This window comes from Humulus lupulus, chromosome 2 (assembly GCF_963169125.1).
Source record: "Humulus lupulus chromosome 2, drHumLupu1.1, whole genome shotgun sequence".
NCBI classification, from domain to species: Eukaryota; Viridiplantae; Streptophyta; class Magnoliopsida; order Rosales; family Cannabaceae; genus Humulus; species Humulus lupulus.
In genome coordinates this window covers 260089785-260099233 of record NC_084794.1, presented here as the reverse complement: position 1 = coordinate 260099233, position 9449 = coordinate 260089785, and the positions used below count along the sequence as shown (strand labels likewise).

The 9449-nt window shown below is 35.0% G+C and overlaps 1 long non-coding RNA gene across 7 annotated transcripts; it reads left to right on the top strand.

The window, feature by feature from the left end:
• Nucleotides 1-2218: 2218 nt before the first annotated feature.
• Nucleotides 2219-7890, top strand: LOC133819294 (uncharacterized). Of its 7 annotated transcripts, none has more exons than XR_009886307.1 (7): nucleotides 2219-2480; nucleotides 3557-4133; nucleotides 4281-4491; nucleotides 4887-4968; nucleotides 5607-5647; nucleotides 6327-6419; nucleotides 7644-7890. It is a non-coding gene; the product is annotated as an uncharacterized LOC133819294 (long non-coding RNA). The 7 variants fall into 7 exon arrangements; XR_009886303.1 differs by having other exon boundaries at nucleotides 2220-2480; nucleotides 4281-4397; XR_009886306.1 differs by lacking the exon at nucleotides 4887-4968 and having other exon boundaries at nucleotides 2221-2480; nucleotides 3557-3825; nucleotides 3925-4133; nucleotides 4281-4397.
• Nucleotides 7891-9449: the final 1559 nt, after the last annotated feature.

The following is a 9449-nucleotide window of genomic DNA, read 5'->3' as shown; positions in this document are numbered from 1 at the left end:
ATCAGGCGTCGTGGCCCGCTTGTACGTAGAGGCCTGGGGCCTCAGAAATCTATCCAGGCGCCGCAGCGCAGGGCATAGCGCTTCGTGGCCCGTGTCCACCAGTAGAGAGAGCTTTGCCCTCTGACTTATAGCAGGTTGAAGCTCTAAGGGGCAGGCCACGACTCAAAAGGAGAAAAAGAGGGAAATAGAGATTTTAAGCTCGGGAACTCGAATGCTAAGGCTCGAGAAGGATCCTACTACCCAGATTAGTAGAATCCAAAGTCCTGAAGGCTAGATTAATATTCCAAAATTCTTATTTGGTTTTGGACTTGATGAATGGTTATTGTGAATGCGTTGTGACTAGGTTTTTAGCGAGGCTCGAGTAAGAGGACTGTGCTCGGGATCGCAGTACTCAGATAGCTTGGGACACATGTAAGAAAACTATTGTGCCCGTAGAGTAGGGCACGACCTTATTATTTGTGTTTCAGGGTGCGACCTTATTGTTTATGCTTAATATATTTGTGGATAGATGTGATTATTAAGTTATGTTAGCATGTTTGTGAGTGAACAGCGAAGGCCGGGAATGGGGAAGGCCGAGAACGGCAAGAAGCTAGGTACGGCAAGGGATCAGGATCGGCGTTTAGCATGCTGAGTGCAGGTCATTAGGGTGAGACCCTCCTAGGGGGCTGAATCCACCCGCTCGGTGAAGACCGCGAACCCAGGGCCTGGTAAAGCGCCTGGGATGGCATAGGCTTCTATATGTTTAGCTCGTTGGCTATATTGTAGCATACTGTGGATTGTTATGTTATATGTTATATGTTGAGTTTTCTTCCTGGGCTTTGGCTAACAGATGCTCTATGGTGCAGGTAAGGGCAAGGAGAAGGTCGACCAACCATGATTACGGAGAGCATGGAGCGACAGGTACATGTTCGGCCTACCTGGCTGCCATGACCAGAGTTATTTTGGGAAGAATGTTGTAATGAACTACTTTGTCACTTAGGTCGACCGTGATTATCTTTTTGAGTTGTAATATGTTTTCTAAATAGTATTTTGGGATCCCAACTGTTTAGCTTTTCTATGATTTCAATGAAGATCAAAATTTTCATAATTAATGTCAACAAACAAGTTTTATTTCAGTTTAGTCACACTTTTAACTTAAAACCTCGTTTGGCGAGCTAATGACACATTTTTAGCTCACATAGTAACAACTATAAGGAAGTAGGGCGTTACAACTTGGTATCAGAGTGCGCCAAGGTTTATGATTCCTGGAGATCGACCGAACATGTACGCTCGCTGCCAGTGACAAGCTAGACTCAGAGTTGGTTGGTATTTAATGAATTATATGCTTAATTGCTTGTGTTAAGTTGCCCTGTTTGCATGAATATATATATAGATAGAGCATGATGAATGTGTTGTTATATGGATGATGTAAGAGCATGGACCCCTTCATTGTTGTATACTATGTGTGATATGTGAGCTTGCTGGTTGTGGTTGATTGATGAAATTGGGAGGTGGTTTTTTATCTTTTTATCATGCCTGATGTGTGACATCATTAATTGAAGGCATATTGTAGTAATGCCTCGGCGATCAATCAGACTGCGCGACAATAGAACCGAGGATAACAACTAGGGTCAGGACCTTCCACATGCCCCACCGAATTGGCAACAGATGTTTGCCGAGATGGAAGCTAGACATCGAACTGAAGAAGAGCTTCGAAAGTTGAGGCAACAGGCCCTTCCTCAGGGCATTGGGTTACATGTTCTATAGGTTGTGAAACTAGTGCCAGCCCAACCTGCTATGGAAAATATTTGGGAACCTCTATATGAGAGGTTTAGGAAGCAACATCCTCCCACCTTTAAGGGTGGCCCAGACCCACTGCAGGCATAGCAGTGGATGAACATGATTTCTTCCATTCTAGATTTCATGAGGGTGGAAGGGAATGAGAGAGTAGCCTACGCTAGCTACATGTTGAGAGAAGATGCCCTCATCTGGTGGGATGTTGTGTCTCAGAGAAGGAATGTGGTAGTCATAACTTGGGAAGAATTCATAAACATTTTTAATGAGAAATATTACAGTGTTGCAGTACGAGTTGCAAAGGTTGATGAGTTTACACTACAACAATTTTTAGTATATATTACAGGAAAAAAATAACACATCTTTAAAAGTGTTATTAATAGATGATTAAAAAAAACACATAATAAAATTTTTAGCGCCATATGAAATATACCTAGGTGCCAAATGAAATTTTTTTGGGTCTAATTTCTCTCAGCCAAAATTTAATACCTAAACCAACATACCCAAACAATTTCTCTCAGCCTCCATTGCCGCCTCTCTGCCTCTCTTTCTTACACTCTGTTGCAGAGCTTATTCTCCTCCATTCACTTTCTTTCACACACTTATCCTCTCTCACTCTTGTCTCGTCTCATCTATCTCTGCCTCACAATGTCGGTACGAGCTTCGGAACACACAACGGCGGTATACTTGAGTTTATGTCCTTCTAGGTAATTTTTTTCTTCATCTTCTTTATTTAGAACCTAATTAATCTGAATACTTGAGTTTATTTACTTTGCTACAATGTCTGAAGCTGATGTTTATAGTGATTAGAAATTTTCCTGTCCTGCTAACAAAAGAAAATCGCTCATTTTTGTGTGCTTTGTGATGAACTTACGCAATTCAACGATACTCTCAGAAGGTCATTTGACTTAAATATGGGTATCGTTTGAATTATTTTTTGTTAAAGAAACTTTTTGATGCATACAATTATGGAAAGAAAAATAATGATGATGATGAAGATTTATATAAAATGCTTGGCTTTTACTATGTAATTTGGTTGTGGATGATTAATGTTAATATTATTTGCTCTTTGTGTAGTTGTTTACTTTGTTCAGTGAATGAAATTATCTAAGGGGCTTAGATCCTCGTAATATCTGGCTCTGTATTTGTTGTGTAAGATGTTTTTGGGAATTTTGTGCTCTGGCCATTGTGCCCTTTCCAAGCATTCATTTTGATTAACTTTTGGTTTGAGATTTGATTATATCACGTTATGTTATGTGCTATCTGTTGGGATGGAGAAAGGATGCATTTACGGTGGGTTTACCACAGAATTGCGTGGATGATTTTGAAGAAATAAATGCAAATATTCAACGTGCATGGATCAAAATGTCTGAGCTATTTAAGGTTCATGGGAAGGCTTTGATGCCCTCATTTTGATATGGAAGAGAAGATCAATGAACAATTGAGGCTCTTACACAAAAGATTACAAATTTGTTGAGAAAGTCCAAAAAGAGATTACAGAAATTTTTAGCCAGAGGGTCCTTCGAGGAGTCTAATGTTATGAAAAATGTACATGTATTGTTTTCATGGTTAATCTTTGCTGCCATAAAATTCCCACTTATTTTTGTGTAATGCTTTAGTTATTTTATGAGTTAAATTCTAGTTTCTTTATACTCAAAAGGTAAATAGTACTAGTATGCATGGTTTTTAATTTCATCACGTTGGAGTGGATTAGGAGAAATTTTTAAAGCCATTATCATATACAGAAAATTCTATGGATTTATTGTATTCTTCTGTCTTGCAGATTGATCGATATTGGAAAATTATGACAATGATTACTTACAATAGATCTTCAGAACCTTTCAGTGGATCTTAGGAAAAAACAATCAACATATTTGAAGCATTTACGACAGCAAAAGGATGTATGCTATTTATTTATTCCAAAGACCTATAAGGTTAGAATATGAGAGAACTACCTTAAAATCCATCTTTTTTGGGCTAGAAAAAGTACTTATTGCATACCTGTGCAAGGTACTTATGGTCCCTCTATTTCAGCCATTAGTGCCAGCCCAGGTAATATGTAGTGAAATATTTTGGATGCAATTCTTAAAGTCAGTTTTCTTCCCATAAAAGTTTAATTCTTGAGTTGATTATTGAGCTTCCATCATGAAGATTTCATTCCCACAGTCAGTAACAAACCTCCAACCAAGACGGATAATGGGACTATTCTGATTTTAGGATCTCCAACCAAGAAGAACAAGAGGACTGATTGATTGTAGGGGCTTCTGTTGGTATTGGGGTTTCAATATTTTTCTGTGTGTTGGGAATTCTATATTTTCTTCAAAGAAAAAAGAATTCTCAAAACAACTACAACAACGAAGGTATTCTTATTACCTTAATGCCATCCAACTGTCCCAAATGTTAAAGAAACTGCAATAATATGGCTTGTAATAGGGAGATTAGTACACTTCAACGTGTTTGAAAATGTATATGATGTGTATCACCTTATGTTTGGTTTGCATGCAAAGATTTTAGGGATGGATGTTAAACCATTGACTTTCAATTATGCTGAGCTGAAGATGGCTACTAATGACTTCAGTTCTGCTAACAAGTTGGGAGAGAGAGGATTTGGACTTGTCTACAGGGTATGTCATTTCTCTAATGAAAATTCAATTGCCCAACTCAAGAATTGTTATGTAATGTTCCATACTGCATTGAGTAGTTGGAACAAATTTTTAGGTAGACTTTCTAACCTCTCTCCCTCTCTCTCTCAACATATGTTCATAATCATTTTGTATTGTTAGTCAGTAAATTTTGTAGTAGATAACTTGAATCATAAATTTTGACTTATCTTTTAGAGTAGGAAGAGGATGACTAAAGTATGATAAATGCTTTTATGAGTAGTTTTTCTATATACACATATTCGGTCTACTTGCATCCAACATTTGATGTCGAATTCATGATATAAATTATTTACTCTTATTAAACTTAGTAGTTATTGGAATTGTTTTATATTGAATTGTGAAGGTGCGTTCTAATATTCTTATATGTGATTCCTTCATTATTATAAATGTTATTATAACGACCAAATTAACACACACGAATTATTGATGTGAAGTATTATTTTCTGTTAGGTTGACTCGATACCAGCAATAGTATTTGGTTGTACATATGATCCTTTAACTATTTACACTTCTAATATCTTTGCCATCCTAGGTAATTCTTGCTTCTACTTTTATGGAAAGTGTCTTGAAAACTAGATGATAGTTTATGCGGGAATCATTTTTAATATATATTTTCACTGATTATAATTGTCTTAAATGTTATATATCTTAGTAAAATCCTTCTAGTTGTTTTAGTTTACAAGAAAAAGCCACATTAATCACATTGAATATGGGCATTTTCCAAAACACGTTATTGTTTCCATTAATAAAAAGCAGGCCTTTTGCAAATAATAGAAAAAAGGTGGGACTTTAAAAATTTTGGTACAACAACGTGCACCCTGATTAAAAATAATTTACCCTCTCCACCCTTCAGCCTCTTCAGTTCCCCTTTCTCTCTTCCTTTCCCTTTGTCTCTGCCATGACTCTATCTCGCCAGTCTCTCTCCTCGACCCCTCTCTCAATTGTCACTTTCTTTCCTCAGCCCTTCTCTCTTCTCGGCAAAGCCCTTCCCACCGCTATTTGTAAGATATATATGTTCTATATTTGATTTATAATTTTTTTGGGTTGGACATTAGCAAAGCCCTAGCAGGCTTTGAAATCCCCAATTAATAGCCTCATTTGTTTGCATAAATGTATTTTCATCTTCAAAAATATATCTCAGTTCTTGTTTTTATATTCTGTAAATTGTAGAGATGGTGGAGACAACTGACTTAACATTAATGTAGTTGCAGGTACTTATTTCTAAAGCTTAAGATCTATAACTAGTATTTCTGGATTCAATGCTAGATTTTCATAAACTGTGTTATTTCCATTTTTCTTCTTCATTTTTCTTGTTTATCTTTTTATCTTGTAGAAGATGAAATATCTTAGGGCTAGAATCATTTCTGTGAAATTGGTGAAAGTTCTGGTCTATTTTATATTGATTATCTTAAGATCATGCCTTTTTAGCAAATTTGACTGCTTATAATGTTGATTATATGGGTTCCATATCCATGATTTGAATGTTTAAATATTAAAGTTGAGAAATGTTGATCTTAGGGTTATTATTGGAAATTTTTTATTCTTTTATCTATTTTACTATTGTTACTAGGCTTTTTATTTTGAGATTGGGAGTTGTAGGATTTTGTATCTATAATTTTTCATTGATTCGATGTTTGAGAGGATCTAGGGATATAGGGCTAGTCGATGAAAATAAGATAAAAATGATTTGAACTCCTCTCATTATGTAGTTACGGTATAATAGTTCTCCATTTGAAAATAGACTGAGTTCATTTAAATAATTTTTTCCATTTAATGTTCTGTGCCACAACTCAGTGTCTTCTTTATATAGTAATATTTGTGTACCTTTTTATTTGTTTGCCATTGATTCATTTAAATATTAACAGAGCTTTTACTACTTTACTTTTGTAGGACTAATGAGAATAATTGCTAGGATACATATGCTTGGGGCACTAAACGGTGTGAAGATGGACTTGGCAAATGTTGCTTCCCCTTTGCTTATAGGTATAAGCAATTTTTTACATTCTTGTATATATTATAGAGCTCTATTATTTTATCTTGATTTAAGTTATGTCCAATTTGGTTTTTTATGTGCTTAAGGTTTTATGTGAGATTGTATATATTTGAAGCTATTGTGATAATGCATCCTTCTCTTGTAGCTTTGTACTTTTCAAAGTATTTTTGTTGTTTTATAGTTTATTGCCTAAGTTTATTATTGTAAATTTATTATACATTTGGAAGTTGTATTGTATTAATTGCACAAATGTATTTGGCCAGGAAAATATTCAAGGTGATTCTCAATGCATGACCTAGATGATGTACTTCTTAATATTGATTCTGGTTTTGATATGTATTTACTTGTATGAACTATGATCATTAATTTTTGTTGGATAGTGACAATATAGATAGTAGTATACATTGGCTTAAGAAACACTAGACATGTTTCAATTTTTTTTCTTGCACTCCTTTGACATGTTCTTAGCCTAACTTTCTTCTACATTTATGTTAGATCCTTGTTTGAATTGATTATACTTGAGTTTAAGCTTTAATTGATCTAGTTTTGTAATCGATATAATATATGTGTATATATAAAGATATTTGTACATGTTTATGTATATGAACATCAATTCTCTGTTTTCATTAGAGCTATTGAATATATATGATTGGTATTGAAAAACCTAGAAGACAAATGTGTTGTTAAGGTTTATTTATGGTTAGATTAAGTTTCCATTTTATGCTTAGATTAACTTTTAAGTATGTACAATTAGTAGAGTTACCAAATTTTCATGAATATTGGTCACCTTATGTATACTTTTCATTTTATTATTGACTTTATCATCAAAAAAATTATTAATACATGATTACCCTGTAATTGTATTCATATGGTATATATTATTACCACTGCTTGATTGTTCATTTATGTTAATAACATACAAAACAAGAATTGAAAAAAAGGTTGAGATGATCAAAATATTATGATCATATATATTTTCAAGTACCTAGTACGAAGAACTCTTTACTTGATTAAAGAGAAAACATAAAGTTAAGGTCTACCGATTGAATGATGATGGAAAATGGGATGAATAACTAGTATAGAAGATGCTATAGGTAGTATAATTGCATGGCCAGCTGATAAAGTCATAATTAGTTAATTAACTTTTTTTATGTACTCTTTTAGTTTACTATTAACTTTAAGTTGAAGTATTAATTATTTAAATTTTGTTGTAGCTAAGCAAATAAACTCCCAACAAAGACTAGTGCACAAAGGATGATGAATGGAATGATGGAGCAAGTTTCATGCAAAGTTTACTTTTGTGTATCTTGTAGGGTTTCTGTTTTTCATTTTTGAAGTAAAAGATTATAAAACTTTATTATGTTATGCTTTCAAACTTAAGTTAGAACTAAGATCTCATGAAGTAGACACATTCATGGTTTGAATTAATTATTGTTTAATGTAATACTTATGGTTTATCAATCTATTGAGAATTACATTTTATGATTAATTTTGATTTTTTTTTTCAAAATACAATAATGAAAATCTTTTAATTAAAAAAAAACCTTATAAGTATACTTATCAATATAAAATTTAAAATATATTATCCAGACTAAAGTAACAAAATTTTATTACTATATGTTATGATTTAGAAAAATATTATAAGCGTAACAAATTGTTATGATTTATATCATATAACAAACTAAAAATGTTATCAAAATAATCAAATGTAACAGTTGAAAAGTGTTGTGCAAAAAGTATAAGATTAAACTTCAAATGTATAACCAAATACTCTAACTAAATGTTATTATTTGAATATTATAGCAACTAAAAATGTGTTATTGAATAGTTTAAGATAACATCGAACATAACATTCGAATACTGTTATAGAAAAGACATGACTTTTAATAACAGGGGCTATGTTAGCATTTTCAGAAGCGTTATCAATACTCCTGGTTAGCAGTTTTTAAGTGTTATGAATACTGTTTTTTCTTGTAGTGTTACTAACCTGACTCAGAACCGAATGACGGTTACTGAGTATGCCTTGAAGTTTGATTGGTTAGCGAAGTTCACGCCAGATTTGGTGCCAACTGACATGGCATGGGGGGATCAATTTGTGCAAGGATTGAACGTGATGATCGCCCGTGACATCAAGATAACTCTGGATCTAGGAACTACCACTTATGCACAGGTAGTGGAGAAGGCCCTTACAGCTGAGGGGGCCGAGGATCAGATTTGGCGAGAGGGCATCGCTAGGCGCAATGCTCAGAGAATGGTGCCTCCTTTTACTAGATCTAGTCGGGGTAGTGTCCCCACTGAACAAAAGAGAAAGGCTCTAGATTCTTTTGTTCCTTCTGGCACAGATATGGGGGCACGGGGTGCTTTCAGTGGCCGTCAGGGCAAGGGAATCAATTGGAGGAGTTTCCCAGTGTGTCCTTGGTGAAGACGACAACATCAGGGGGAGTGCAGAATCAGGATCTGCTTTACTTGTGGGAGCATTAGTCACCTGAGGAAGGACTGCCCACAAGCTAGGAAAATAGAATCGAAATAGAGTGACAGCCTCACTCTTGCCAGAGTATTTACCTTGACCCAGACTGAGGCTGAGGCTAGCCCCTCAGTGATGACAGGTCAGATTTCTAGTGTGGGTTCTTCTTTTACCGCATTAATTGACTCAGGGGCTATTCATTCATTTGTATATGCTAGAGTGATAGATGAGCTGTGTAAACCTAGTGATTTGTATGCTAGGGGATTTCAAACTTTGTTTCCGACTGGGGAACTGGTAGTCTCTAGGAGATGGGTTAGAGCATTGGCTGTAGAGATAAACAATAGGGAGTTGTCTGCAGACCTGATTGAGTTAGCGATGGACGACTTTGATATGATCCTACGGATGGATTGATTATCAAAGTATTGGGTGGCTATTGACTGCAAACACAGGATGGTAGTTTTTTAACTAGGGGAGGTACCCTTTGTATTTGTGGGGACAATGAGTGGACCGCGAGTACCTATGATTTCGGAACTGAAGGCAAGAGATCTAATGCAAG